General features: G+C 41.1%; 1 long non-coding RNA gene across 1 annotated transcript; it reads right to left on the minus strand.

The window, feature by feature from the left end:
* Positions 1 to 394: 394 nt before the first annotated feature.
* Positions 395 to 2,684, minus strand: LOC104253993 (uncharacterized). Its single transcript, XR_009483971.1, has 3 exons — positions 2,631 to 2,684; positions 1,236 to 1,351; positions 395 to 421 (listed from the first exon to the last, which is right to left on the minus strand). It is a non-coding gene; the product is annotated as an uncharacterized LOC104253993 (long non-coding RNA).
* Between the last annotated feature and the right edge of the window lie 11,304 nt (positions 2,685 to 13,988).

Genomic DNA, 13,988 nt, shown 5'->3' on the forward strand with positions numbered 1-13,988 from the left:
TTTTGGCCATTTTGTCCATCACTTGTGTTGGTTAAAACTGAATAATCATTTGGCAGTTTTGGATCTGGAACAACAGACTTGGGTTGCTCCTGGAGCCTGTCCTTAGTATGAAGATATTTTTACATATGTCTAAAAGAGAATGAAAACAGAGAAATGTAATAGGTCCGATCCAACATATTTAGATTCTCATGTGATAGTTCTGAAAAACAAAATAATAAATTCCAACCTTGCAGAACGTCTTCTAGCTTCTGATAATCATTTTGATCTGACAAACCAGTCCTCCTGCCAATAGTTGTTACCTCTCTGTAATCGGATGGCAGGCTTTTCACAGATGTAGTGCAGGTCTTGTCTACATGTTTGGATATATATGACAGTATAATAGAAATATCCACAGTGTTGGTAGGAGTCTAGATGCTTTACCCTAGGAAAGAAAAATCTTTATTATTATATTTCACTTCCTTCAAATGGTGCATCCTTGCCCCTTCCAAAAATAGCCACCTTTGCAAGAATTACTTACGTGGCTTTCATTAAGAATATATACCCCCAACAAAGAAATAAAGCATTTAGTGACATCATGCACCAGCTCCTAGGAGGCTGACCCTGTCCTGAACATGCCAACAAGCACCCCCAGCAGACGCTAAGGGTGGATCCTAAACCATTTCGTGTACCTGACAGTAGGAAACTCTAACTCCTGGGTACTGACTGGAGGGTGTCGGTGGCTGTTTCAGCAGAAATGTTAAGAGGAGACTGCCCAATAATGAAAAGGAAAATTGGCAAAGCAGGTTTGAAAACAAGAAGAAAAATATATTGTATTTCTGAAATAACATGTTAAACCAAAGTGAAATGATTCTAGAGAGTAAATACTGTCTTATATAAAAATAAAAAAGTATAAAATCAAAAGCATGGAATGAAACACCTTTCCATTGGAGTTTTTTCCATGTGTCCTCACTGAAACAAGATGCCAAATGCAAGAGAAACATGAGACATTTATGGTCAAACTAAATTGTGGAAATAAACTTTCAGGGTACTTTTATTGCCCAGTAATAGTGCTTAGATCACCCTCCAAGCAGTCCTGAGTGAGGCCAAGGAAAATCTGGAAAGGAAAAGAGAGACCCAGAATACAGAAAAAGCTGCATAAATGTTGGCTGTTCAATGTTCCCTTTGTGTCAGAGAAACTGGGAGTTCCATATGGGTGAGGACCAACTTTATGTACTGCGGGAAAGCTGCCTACTTACCAAGACTTTTGTTCTTCTGTAAGAGCTGTCATGTCTGTCCAATACCAGTCTCTCTTTTCAGCTCTAAATCTTAATCCAACCCAGTATACTTCTCTAGAAAATTTTTTTACCTGTTCCTATGCAGAGTAAGCACAATTCAAAACAGATATTCAGGAAGATATTAAAAATAAATATTTAGGTTCAGAAGTTGAAAGCATTGATGGAAATTGCTTAAAGAACATAAATACCACAAATTATTAACCTGTCAGGATAAGTTGTGCTCTTAGAGGAAAAGCCTAGTATCAAAGGAGAAACGATAGCAGAGCTGTTTTTATTCAGAGAGAAGATACATTTATAGCTCTGAAAAGCAATGTCACTCTCATCAACCTGATTTAAACCCTCTGGGTGAAACGCTGGATCGTTCCCCCCACTTTGTCATGAATTATTCCTTCCCCTTTACTCTGTCCTTAGCATTTGTCAACAGCGAAAAGGAAGCCTCTGCAGGGAGCTGTTGAGTTTGATTTGTTGAACCATCACACTTGGCTCTAGCATTGTTTATTTATTCCCAAAACCTGGACCATGAGAAGTAGAGGAGGTCTTAAGCATTTAGCGATACTCTGTTCTTAAAAAATGCTCTGAGTAGAACAGGTAAGAATGTAAACTTAAATAACGCTGCCTTTCTCACTGCTGCTTGATGGAATTCTCTGAAGCTTTGAATTAATTTTTTTCTGTTGTTCTCCTCCTTCCTTCACTTATCATTGCCCCTCCCAATGCACTTCTCCATTTTCTCTTTTTCCTCATACCTCTCAGGGCCGTGATTAGGACAGCTAGAACAGACTGCACCTCGCAATCTTTGCTGTCACCAGTTTGGGAGGGTGAGAATAAAGCTGCTCCCCTTTCCTTCTGGGAGAAACCTCATGGCCTACAGCTCATTGAGAGGGGAATTGGCATTTGTCAAGTGTTGTCGCTGCCAAGTGGTTTACTTTTGATTTATAAGATGAAATCAACTTTTGTGGAATGAACTTCCACAAAATGGGGAGGACTATGGTCACCTGTGGGGAGGTTTTCACACGAATGTCTTACCAAAACCTTGTATGGGTCTGTAATATTTGTTAAATTAATGAAATCATTGCCCATGACAAAACAGCCATGAACCCGCTCTCACCAGTCATCCCAGTAAGTAGCCAGCCACGGCAAACCGTGGCAAGACGGGCTGTCTCCAACTGCCAGCCGCTCGAAGGGCAGTGCTTGTGTGGCGACGACCAGTCCTGTGCCTTAGCACTGCCCAGGACAACCTGATCACTGCAGAAAAACTCCTGCTCACAGTGCCATTTAAGAAAATTACGTGTGAATTAAGTAGCTGATAGAGTTAATGAACTTCCTCCATGCTGAACAGAGTGAGAAAGCAGTCCATACCAGCTTCGCTGCCTCTTTTATCAGAAGAAGAGTAGAGTTTTGTGAGGAACAAAACCGGTGACCCTCTTCCCACGACTTCTTTTCCTTGGAGTGGTAGTAACACGTATCACCACCTTCCCACTTCCAGTTTGCAGGGCAGAGTACACAGTTCTGGCCTGGAAAAGGAAAACCATCACCCTGTTTCTGTTCCCAGGCTGTCCCTCACAGAACATTGCTGCTGGCCTGTGACTACAAGATCCATAGGGACTGAGGATGTTTGAGACGGTCCTCATTCAGTCAAAATCCCACTGTGGTCCCAGAAGGTTCAGGTAATGAAAGAGATGAGAACTGAATCATCACCCTATGTCTCCCATTCCTGTAGCATTGGGAGGAGGTTCAGGTGTTGCAAATGGGATTTATTTTGCCTAATTTTAGGAGTCTACAAAGGTGACATGAGTCAACCCACCTGGATTCCCATTTTGGTCAATGGACAGAAGTAGGTGTGTCTCACAAGTGCTTTTTCTGTCATTTCAGGTGTCTTTCTTAGGAGAAACAGGCTGTATCCTTGCACTACCAATTTCTCCTCATTGACTAAAAGGGAGACCTAGACAGTTACCCTGTCTGTGGAACAGTATCTGGACAAACGAAATCCCCTTTCCCAACAGTCACAGCCCCTTCTCCTCAGGGTATAATTTCTGAAGAGAACTAATTCTCTGGCTGGCTCATTGTTGAATGCCACTTAAATAACCGAGCTGTGGCAAACTGATTTCAGAAACAGCCCTGCACTGGACGCAGTCAGGAGACAGGGAGTGAACTCCCAGCTTGGTTTAGCTATGCTTCACCGCACATCACTTCTGACTTTAGGACATTCCTGTCTTAACCTGGGGTCGGTACTAGCACACTGTCCTGTGTGTGGACTGCTGTTCACACAGAGCCCAGTAAGTTGTTTAATTCTCAGGCACCGCTGTAAAATTATCTATTAGATGCAGACGACCATGTTGTAGAGATCCCTGAACTACTGCTGACGGGAACTGGCATGTCCAGAAGGCATCCCACAGAACCCTTTTCCTACGGAAACTACATCCTGAAACCCTGGTACCGCTGCCAGGCCCCACGCCAATGCACACACGGCCAGGCTGGGCACCTCTCTCCAGATGCTGCAAGAGGCAGACGTGCTCATTGCCTACTCTCTAGGTGGTCACATCTGAGAAGACACAGGCTCACCTGAGTAGACCTCAGTAGACACAGAAGACACATCTCATTTCCTTCCCTGCCATATTGAAAGATAAGTTGTCATCAAAACTTGTTGATTTACCATTATTTTTAAGGGTTTTTTCCCCTTCCAAGCAGAGCTGATCTCCTATTGCTCGCAGCATATTTGAGAAATTGGTGTGCAGCTCATTCTTTGTCATGTTGAGGTCTCTAAGTTGTGTCCTGTAGTCCCTGGGAATCTGGAAACCTGAAATTCACAATAAGACGTTTTCCAGTGCTGTCCATCAGAAAGGGTGGGAGGCAGACAGGGAACATCTTAGCAGATCATTAGGGATAAATAAACCATTTGGGATAAGTGTTATTCCTCCCTGAACAGTTGCATGTAAGGGCTGCTGAGACGGAGAACATTTGCTTAGTGGATTTCTTATTATTTGACTGTAAGTGAAAACCAAAATCAAAGTGTCACTTTTTATCATATATTTCCATTGTGTATCTTTCTCTTATATTGGTTTGCAGGTTGTGCTTTTTTCCTAAAAATGTGAACTTCAGCTCTGGATCACAGTGGAATTGTTGCGGATGGGAGGTACCTGATGGCACAACCTGTTTACTATGACACAAAGCTTTTTCCTTCCCTTCAGATACAGCATTATCAAAGGGGAATTCACTCCATCCTTAGTCTGTGCAGCAGGATTGCGGATAGAGTTTTTAGGAGACCAGACAACAGCATCCAGAGCAAGCAGCGAATCTCCTACACCACCCCTTTCCAGCTCCCCTCCATGTTGCTCATTTCTAGCCTCATCACGTTGGGAAGAGGACAAAGATGCTGCAGCAAGGGAAAGTATCCGGTTTGCCCGGTTGCCTGTTCTCAGCTGAACCAAAAATTGCACCTGAAGGACATGTGGGTCCGATGTTATTCAGCAGCTTGAGCCCCCCAGCAAACAGAAATGCATTAGTACTTACATAAAACTGCCAGGGTCACCAGCGCTATCAGCAATGCCAGGCACAGCGTGAACAAAATCAGGACTGGCCAGCAAGAGTGGGACGAAGTGGGAGGCCCTGGGAGGAATGCAGGCATGAAATGGAGGTGCGATACTAAGAGACTGGTGAACACATCAGCCTCATTAAATCGCAGCCCTCTTTGTGGTGCATTGGTCAATAAATAATTGCTTTTAAAATATAATAATAATTGCTTTTTTAAAAATAATTTTTTAAAAATTACGGTTGTATATTCCTGCTGCGGGGTCTCAACACACAGCAAAAGATGCCCAAACAAAGTAAGAGAGTGGGAGATCACAAGAGCTCGGTGGAGAATGTGGACAGCCTTGGTCCTTTCGAAGGCTGTAGACTGTGGCAAGAAAGATATTGAGAAAGCAGGATATTGCAAAATCTGGAAAGTTGATTGCTGAAAACAAATATGCACTGTATGGTCGTGGTAATTTGTGATGTGCAGCATATATTTGTAGTAATCTGTTTCATTTGAGTGCTATAGTAAACTCCCCTGGTACTTTATGGTAGTTTGAGATTTCTAGCTAGGAATTCACAGAGAATTTTCCTGTAATAAGGGTTACAGCCTGGATACAGAAATAAGCACTCAATAAAGAGAAAAAGGAACAATCCTTTCCTGAGCAAAAGAAATTTTAGGCATGTGGGTCATCCAAAAGAGACCTTGTTTATAGGAGCTGGAAGATTTCATGGCTTAAGATGCACTGAAGGAGGGAGAAAAAGCATTCCGTTTGTCAGGGAAGAAGTGAATCTAAGTCAGATCTTAAAGTTGCCACTATATAGACTTTCGGGAGAGCTGCAGCAGCTTGACTTAATGCAATAAAGGCAGTAGAATGGGAATGTGGAGAGGAAATTGCTAGTCTAGAGAAGGGAAAGGGTTATCATTCAGAGGACTGAATTGCTGAAGGAGTAGGAACTGAAATTTAGTGCGTCAAGATGAAGGAACAGGAAACAGAAGCTACGCAGTGTGCTTCTCCTACAAATAATCTGTGGTCAGCTTTTGTGGTGAAGTGATCCTGGGTAGCAGGTTGTACTAGACCTAGAGTCATAGAATCATTTAGGTTGGAAAAGACCTTTAAGATCATCAAGTCCAACCGTTAACCTAACCCTGCCAAGCCCACCACTAAACCATGTCCCTAAGCGCCTCATCCACACGTCTTTTAAATACCTCCAGGGATGGTGACTCCACCACCTCCCTGGGCAGCCTGTGTCTGACAACCCTTTTGGTGAAGAAATTTTTCCTAATATCCAATCTACACCTCCCCTGGGGCAACTTGAGGCCATTCCCTCTTGTCCTATCACTCATCACTTGGGAGAAGAGACCAACACCCACCTCACCACAACCCCCTTTCAGGTAATTGTAGAGAGCAATAAGGTCTCCCCTGATCTTCCTCACTCTATGGAAGCTCAAGCTGATGAATTCTAACAGGTTCCCTGTACTGTACTTCGTAACCTCACGCTGCTTCTTCTACATCTAGCACAGCTGAAGGAGCCTTGGGCTGCGTCCTCCTTCCTGTACAGTACTCCCATGGTCCTAGAATGGATATATTTATTATTATGTGGTTGTTTCAATTTGATGTCTGTGAAGTAATGCACAGACTGTGCTGTGGCCTCTCAGAATGGTGCTTTCTCATCACGAAATATGCGTTGCTTACCCTGGGACATAGAAGCAGGACATCTGGAGTCATATGAGGATACTGGTGTCATTGGCCATTAAAGGAAAAGAAGCCCAGAGTTTAACACAAAGACAGTTCAGATTTTTACTTTTTCTTTTTAAGCCCCTGAATTATACTTTGGCAATGCTCAAAACCATAACTTAACATAACATATATTCAAAGAACATAAAAGCGTTCAAAACCACTGCTCTTTGATACAGAATTCCCCAGAGAATTCCTTCTGAATCACAAGCAAGTTGTGCTCTTGTTTGTAAACCTCTGCTCCCGAGCCTGACCCCACAAACAGCTAGAACTTTCTATGATGTTCTTTGTTCCCATGAGTTTCACCACTCAGATCTGGAACTCATCCTCACAGTTACTCGTAAGCAATTTGACACAAATTAAGCAAAAATAATTTAAAATTGGTATTTAAAATCACAGAATCACTAAGGTTGGAAAAGACCTGTAAGATGATCAAGTCCAACCATCAACCAACAAAATACAGTATTTAAAATGCATTCAGCCCTTTAACAGATACAGCCATTTCAAAGACCAGTGCCTTAATTCAGGCTAGAACTTCAGAAGTGAAATAAAGTGAGTCAGTTAAAGCTAATTCAGTTCTAAGCTTGAATGCAAATGCATGGAGAAATTAAATGGAACTGATGCACTTTAAAAATTATTTCAAGTTAACTCTTTTGAGGTTTAGACAAATAGGACTATTTGTGGAGCTTAGTATAACTCTCAGTAATGTGCTTTTCCGTGAAATAATAAGATCACTATTTCAGGTATACCTTCCAAACTCTAAAAAGTTTGGGCAGAAATGACAGCAACAAAACCCAGGACACATTTATAACTAGTATAACTTCTCTGATAGTAACAAAGCTAAAAAAAGCCCCTTGGGCAGATTATTAAAAGTATTTCCCCTCCCATCTACTTTAGCAAGAATAAATCATAAAAGCTTCATAGATACTACACCTTTCTCCTTAGTATCTTCAGGCTCTGTGATAATATCCAGCTCATGGCTGTTTTCAAATTTCAGATTGGCATATGTTATTTCTTCTGTCATAGCTGGTGAAAAGAAAAGCGTCAGAACAAAAAAAGAAGAAAAAGATCTAGCATTTGCAGCTAGTAAGCTAGGAAGAAAATCTACCCCTTAGTGGGGTTTCCCTATAATGGCAGACACAAATGAAGAAGCAAGGGCGTCCAGATACATCTGCGCTTCCTCAATCACAGTTCTGCCAAGAATATGTTCCTCTCTCACGTGTTGCTATAGTCTCTTTCTTCTTCTTTACCTCACTTCGACCCTCCCTGACTGGCATGTATTTCTTTCTGCCATTATTGAAGAAAATGCAGCTGCTTTTGTAGAACTCTTCTCTTTTCCTTAGAACTTTTCTTCTTTTGGAAAAACAGCATTTAATTCCTGATTACATCAGGTTCAGGCTTGAAACACAGAATTAAATTAAATGTTTTACAGCTTTGAGGCTGTCCTTTAGTTTGGGCAGCTGTTTTCAGCAGCAGATTTGTGATCAGACTTCAGTTTCTGTTCCCTACCGGAATGTGATGAAAGCAAACCAGAAGGTGGACTTGCATCTTAAAGCTGGGAAATTGTGCTCTCGTCTGAAAGAAATAAGCACTTGTGTTCGAAGTTTTGGCACTAGGACATGCCAGGGTGTTGGCTCTTACCTTCCCTGCCAACTTCCCAAAGTGATCATTCGGTCTGCGAGCTCTAAGCCACCAAACTAGAAGGACCTCTTGACAAAGGCTACACCTCAGAAGATATTTTCTTCCACTCAGTTTTCTGGCATTAATGTTTTATTTCCATTTCTGGAATAATTTTCTTTATTCTTTGTTTCTTCTCCAGATCCATGGCATCTATACATTAACACTCAGATTTTGAGACTGCACAGTAAAGTGAGTCTTCAAGAAAATACATTTCATAGATCTCCCTCGCAGAGATGGACACAGCTGTAGAAACTACCTTTCTCTGAGGTGAATGAACCATCCTACAGAGGAAAAGAAATGACAGTGAGACCTGGTTAGCCAAGGAGACAGTACATGTTTCATTGCATGAGAAATTGGCCACATACCCTGGTGCTGTGTGTCTCCCGTGAGTCTATCGGTCACCGCATTTCTCTGGAGAACAACAATTCTTTGTTATCCTGGTAGGGCAGTGCTTTGCCGGATGATTGCTATCATCCAAAGAACTGTCTAGAGCAAATTTTGTAACAGCTGGCGTAACTGAGACCATGAGACAGGATCTTCTAGAGCAAGAGCAAAATAGTCAGTTGACGCCAAAATGCCAGTGATTCTACCTAGAGTAGAAAGGCAGACGAACACATTCCTTAATGAAAACAGGAACAGAAGAATAGATTATCCGAGGAGTTTTAAGTCCCTCTTTGTGATGTTTTTTAACACTTCCACAGTTGTGAAACCTTAAATGCGCATGACAAAAGCAGGATGTGTGGAGTTTCTGGTACAATTTTTGCAATTTAGCAAAAATGATGGATGGAACAGAAACAGATTACGCACACACATTACCACCTAAATGATTAGCGTGAGGCTTACGTGCACTATTCTACCCCGTGTTAGGAGTATAAAGCATTCTAAAAATGAGCAGGAGTAAAGACTAATCCTCCTTTATACATCTGGGCCTGCATAATTAAGACTTAGGCTTTCATTTTTCGCTTTACTGAGAAAATTAACCAAACATTATTCTTTATATCAATGCTAAAATCAAAATGACAAGTCTAAATTAACAGAAGAAATTTAGATCATTAAAATACTGCATCAGCTATGTAGATGGAACATTAAAAAAACCCCACATTTAATACAAAACATCAAAAAAAGCGCCAAGGTTTCCAGAAAACAAACTCTACTAAAAATCAACCTGATCTGTTTTCTGACGGTTTTTTTGTTGGGTTTTTTGTTTTTCTTTTTTTTCCACAAGTGTGCTTGTTTAGGGAAGGGTAAAGCATGTTTATTTGTAAGTACCTAAAATGATCCATCAGTTTTGTGTACCAAAATAATCCTGGAGCTTTTGAAAGTTCCACCCTACATCCTCTCTTAGGCACCAAGTTAAAAGATTTCAACTTTCAGAGGCTCTTCATTCACTTAAAGGAGGCAAGCCAGCACCCAGCACCTCTGAAAGCTATAACGTTTTCATGTAGGCATTAAGAAAAATAAGCATCTGTATAATAATATCCTTTTTATTTATTTATTGCCTATTATAATTTAATACTTGACTATTGTTCCAGACAATAAAACATTATAACCATTTAAGAGAAACATTACATAAGGTCTAAAATAAAGAAAGCAAGATAAGGCTCTAACAGAAAACGTTTATCATCATCCTGCTGTAGTATAACTACTTGTCAGCTGAGAAATGCTGTCTCTTCTCCATTTCTTAACTGACCCTTACACAGAGCGAGAGAACTTCAGGCTGTTTGAAGTATTAAAAAATGGCATGTGAGAATTTCAATGTTTGTTTGATCTAGGCAACTGACTCCAACAAACTTCTGGACTTAGAGGAAGAAGCCCTTGCTGTTTATTCAGTCAATACATAATTTGTTGTGCTGCATCTCCAAATGCATTGTGAAGATCATTTCCCAGTTGGCAGTGCTGAAGGTAATTTGGAGAAAGATTTCTTGACTGAATCTAAAACATAGAGTGTTTCTAATTTGCTGTAAGCAAATACAGCTACAGTTCATTCTCCTGAAAGTCTTAAGGAATGGAAAAATCAAAATGGGGTGAAATTCAATAATGCAAATGGCAAGGCCACACATATGGGAATTGGTAGCCAGAACTTTCTGAATTGGAAAGGGCTCAAAAGAAGAAGGACCTGAGTATAATAATATTTCCTGTGAGTTTGAGTAGGAACTAGGAATATAGTGTGCCTGTTAAGATCTTGTACCAGTTACATGAGAAGAAGTGTCTAGAGCAGAGGGAATGACATTTAAGTGCTGGTACATAAAGCAGGAGTGACACCACATCCAGAACACTCTGCGTCATTGTTCTGATCACCAGACTTTAAGAAGGATATGATCTGTTTGGAACATGTGAAAAGAAGAGCTATCTGTAAAAACAGTTGGGTATAGTTTCTGTCATACTTCAGGAGACTAAATGATCTTGGATTGTTTATCCTTGCTAGTTAAAGACCAGTGAGATTATTGTAGAAGAGTGCTGAAGAATGCCTGCCCAGGAGTAAAGATTATAACCTAGTTTATGAATATTTTAAAGCTGTAAGCTAGAACAAAAATTTCTTACACAGGTTAAATGGAATTCTGTAATAGCTTTCAGGTGGGAGTATCCATTATAATTCAATCCTCCATGTAAGCTGATCTTATACTTTCATCTTCCCTTTTGATAGAATAGGCCTTTCCCAAATACAGGTTGATAGTCATACATAAGGTTCATGAATTGCTATTGTACTCATAAAAACCCATGCAAAGTCAGATATGATGGGAAGGATCCATTCAATTATAAAGCACTTTTTTTAAAACTAAACCACAAACCCACTAGTACAAAAGTAAAAGCAAGCAAACAAGGGAATCAAAAGAATCCTCAAACCTGAAAAACCTATAGCAGAATTAGCTACATCCCTAAATCTCACAGCTGCTCATTAAGGCATGTAATACACCACCATTGAGGCAACATGTACCTTCAGAAGAGCTAAGGAAGTGCAAAGAATGTATCAGACCTGCTGAAATATACTCAGGACATCAAGCCAGAGTAAGTAAGATCAACTAGCTAATGGTACATAAGCAGTTCTCCTAAAACTCAACAGAACAGAGAAATTCAAAAGCACAAAATAGAAGGCCATGAGCTTGGAAGACTAATAGACAAAAGGACTGCTTGGAACCATATGTTCATCTGCTGGAAATGACTGTGAAAGCTGATCACAGGATGTGTATGTACCATTTGCATCCTGTGAGCATGATAAACTTTGGGAAATGTGTTCCTAACAGACACAGAGACAAGCTGGTGCTCAGGCTCTGCTTCATCTGGAATCCCCTTATGGTTAAAGCATCTCTGGTCAGAAAAGACAAACAAAAACTAGAGTGCAGAAAAAGGCTGTGCTAATGACGGGAAAGTGAGGCCTCTCTTACAGGAGAAAGACTGAAAATCGTGTCTCATTTAGTTTGGCAGAATGCCATCTGGGAAGGGAAATTGTTGGCCTCTTATAGATAAAGAGGAGCTAAACATCAGTGGGGAATGAGTCGTTTAGCTCTCTGTGATCTGACATCATCTACAAAGGCAGTGACCGCAGCTGGAGAAGCAGGAGAGGACGCCCTCAGCTCTTCCACCGCTCCCCATAAGGGAACCAAAATGTGACATGGGCGGTTTATAGAGTAAATAGAGCCACCATTATTTCTGGTTTATTCTATCACAGGGAAAAGAACCAATGGTAGAAAGAGAGATTGTCAGTCCTTTCTGCTAAGGCTGGACACTGCTGAACAGCAAGAAATGTTTCCTGCTGCTCTTCAGTTCAAGAGTACAGTTCAGCTACCATCAGATCCTCGTGCAGTTTAAAGTAACCTTGTTGCAAATTATCAAATAGCATTATGACTTTCCAAGGTTCTAAAAGCTTGAAGCCACAGCTCTAATGAGGCCTGAGCCTGAGAAACCAACACTAACCATCAAAGCCGGGTCTTAAAGGTTGGAAAGTTTGAGCGCTTCCAGCTCTGATGATCAACCTGTTGATTAACTAGTTCAGTTGATATTTCCTCTTGTACATCTTCTCGTCCCTATTAGGCAATGCTGGTCTATTTATTTGTTCTTTTTTTTTCCTCTTTCCCCCCTTTTTTTTTTCCTTCTTTCTTTTGCTGTTTCTTAGTCTGGAATTCTGCTTCCCTTTGACCTCTCAAGACTTCTTGTTTCTCAAAACAAGTTACCACACCTCCTAGTGTACAAATATTTATAGTATGTCGTATTTTGTTAGATACTTCTTCTATGTTACCCAGCTCAAAGAAGAAAGTAACTACAAAAGTGGCATTTGATGCATGTTTCAGAGCAACACCATAGGACAAATTTCTGGTTGTCTGAGCATTGAGGCATTTAAGTCAAGAAACTGGTTCAGGATGTTATACTTCTTGGAGGAACAATGAGTTTCTGCAGCCCCTCACAGCTCTTCTTTGGAAAATGAGTTTTTCTGTTGTAAATTCCCTTTTCCCTCATTAAAAAAAAAAAGAGCCAAAGATCACAGCCAACATTATTTAGAACACCTTTTAATCAATTAACTGTTATTATTGGTAGAGCCAAGCGATTGTTACTAGAAGCAGGTGGCTATTCACAAAACACATTCTCTTGCTCCCCTCGTGCAGTTCACACACTCAGTCATAGCTACTCAGTCGGAGCAGCAGCAGCGAGGCCAAGCACAGTGTGACACTCAGCAGCAAAAGGATGTATTGCCACACTGGTGGCTTCTAGGCAGGTATTCAGAAAGTCCCTCAGGGGGCCCTGAGTTTCATCAGACGCATGCACAACCCTGTAGCCTTTGTTGGGAACAGCAGCCGCTGCCTGGCAGCAGTCTGCATTACTGTGTGTGTTGTAGGTGCTGGTGTGTGCTGGTGGTATGGATTTGGCAGGCTGTTGGCATTCTGGGTTGACCAGGTCTTGCAGCTCCAGCAAAACTCCCGGGCTCCAGAGGTTATCAGACCTTGGGAGGTTTTCGCATAGTACCTCTCAGCACATACTTTCCATCTCCTTGTCTTGTTTTCTGGTAGCTTTTTCTCCATCAACAGCAACCAGTACCTATAGGATCATTCATAAAAACTCCCACAAAAAGCCACTTACAGCCATCCTTTGAATTTGTGTCTCTTGCTTTATTCTTCAACACTCTTTAAATTAAAAATTGTATTATGCAAGAATAGTGTGGGTTAGTAGGTAACATTCTTAGTAAATCTCTAAGAGAAATTTACTTCCCAGAACCATATGAATCAGAGAAGTACACAGCAGAGGATGTGTCGATGCAAGTGATGCAATAAAAGGATGAGCTGCCTCTTGTGCTTGAGTAACGAAGGCTACAGCTTCCCATTGGTTCCTATCCACCCTGTCAAAATGGACATTTATTCCCCTTTTTAAAGACAGACTCAATCACAAAAGAAGTCTCCAGTGCCCAAGAGTTGCTTACCTCTATTTTACAAGGCTGGGACAGAAAGTAAGTGAGGAAAGCAATTCACAGGTAGGTAAGAATGCCAGGTAGGGAGAACTGAGCCACCCTCTAAAAAGAAAAATATTTAAGCAAATCAGTCACACCAGAAAAGAAAGTCGGGAAAGACAAAAACGAGGAAAAAAATCAATACAAGCTAAAGAAAGTATGATTACAGAGCACTATCTTGCAAAATGCCTGAGAAGGAGATAGGACATGAAACTGCCTTTTGCAGGCCATTTGGAAGAGAAAGAAGTGAAAACCAAAATGAGCTGTTCCTCCAGGACTGGGCTGGCTGTCTCTGTGAGCCACAAAGACAGGCAGCTGGGCAACGGGAAACAGGCAGCGTGTATTGGGGCTGGA

The sequence above is a fragment of the Gavia stellata genome, chromosome 4 (assembly GCF_030936135.1).
Source record: "Gavia stellata isolate bGavSte3 chromosome 4, bGavSte3.hap2, whole genome shotgun sequence".
Taxonomy (NCBI): Eukaryota; Metazoa; Chordata; class Aves; order Gaviiformes; family Gaviidae; genus Gavia; species Gavia stellata.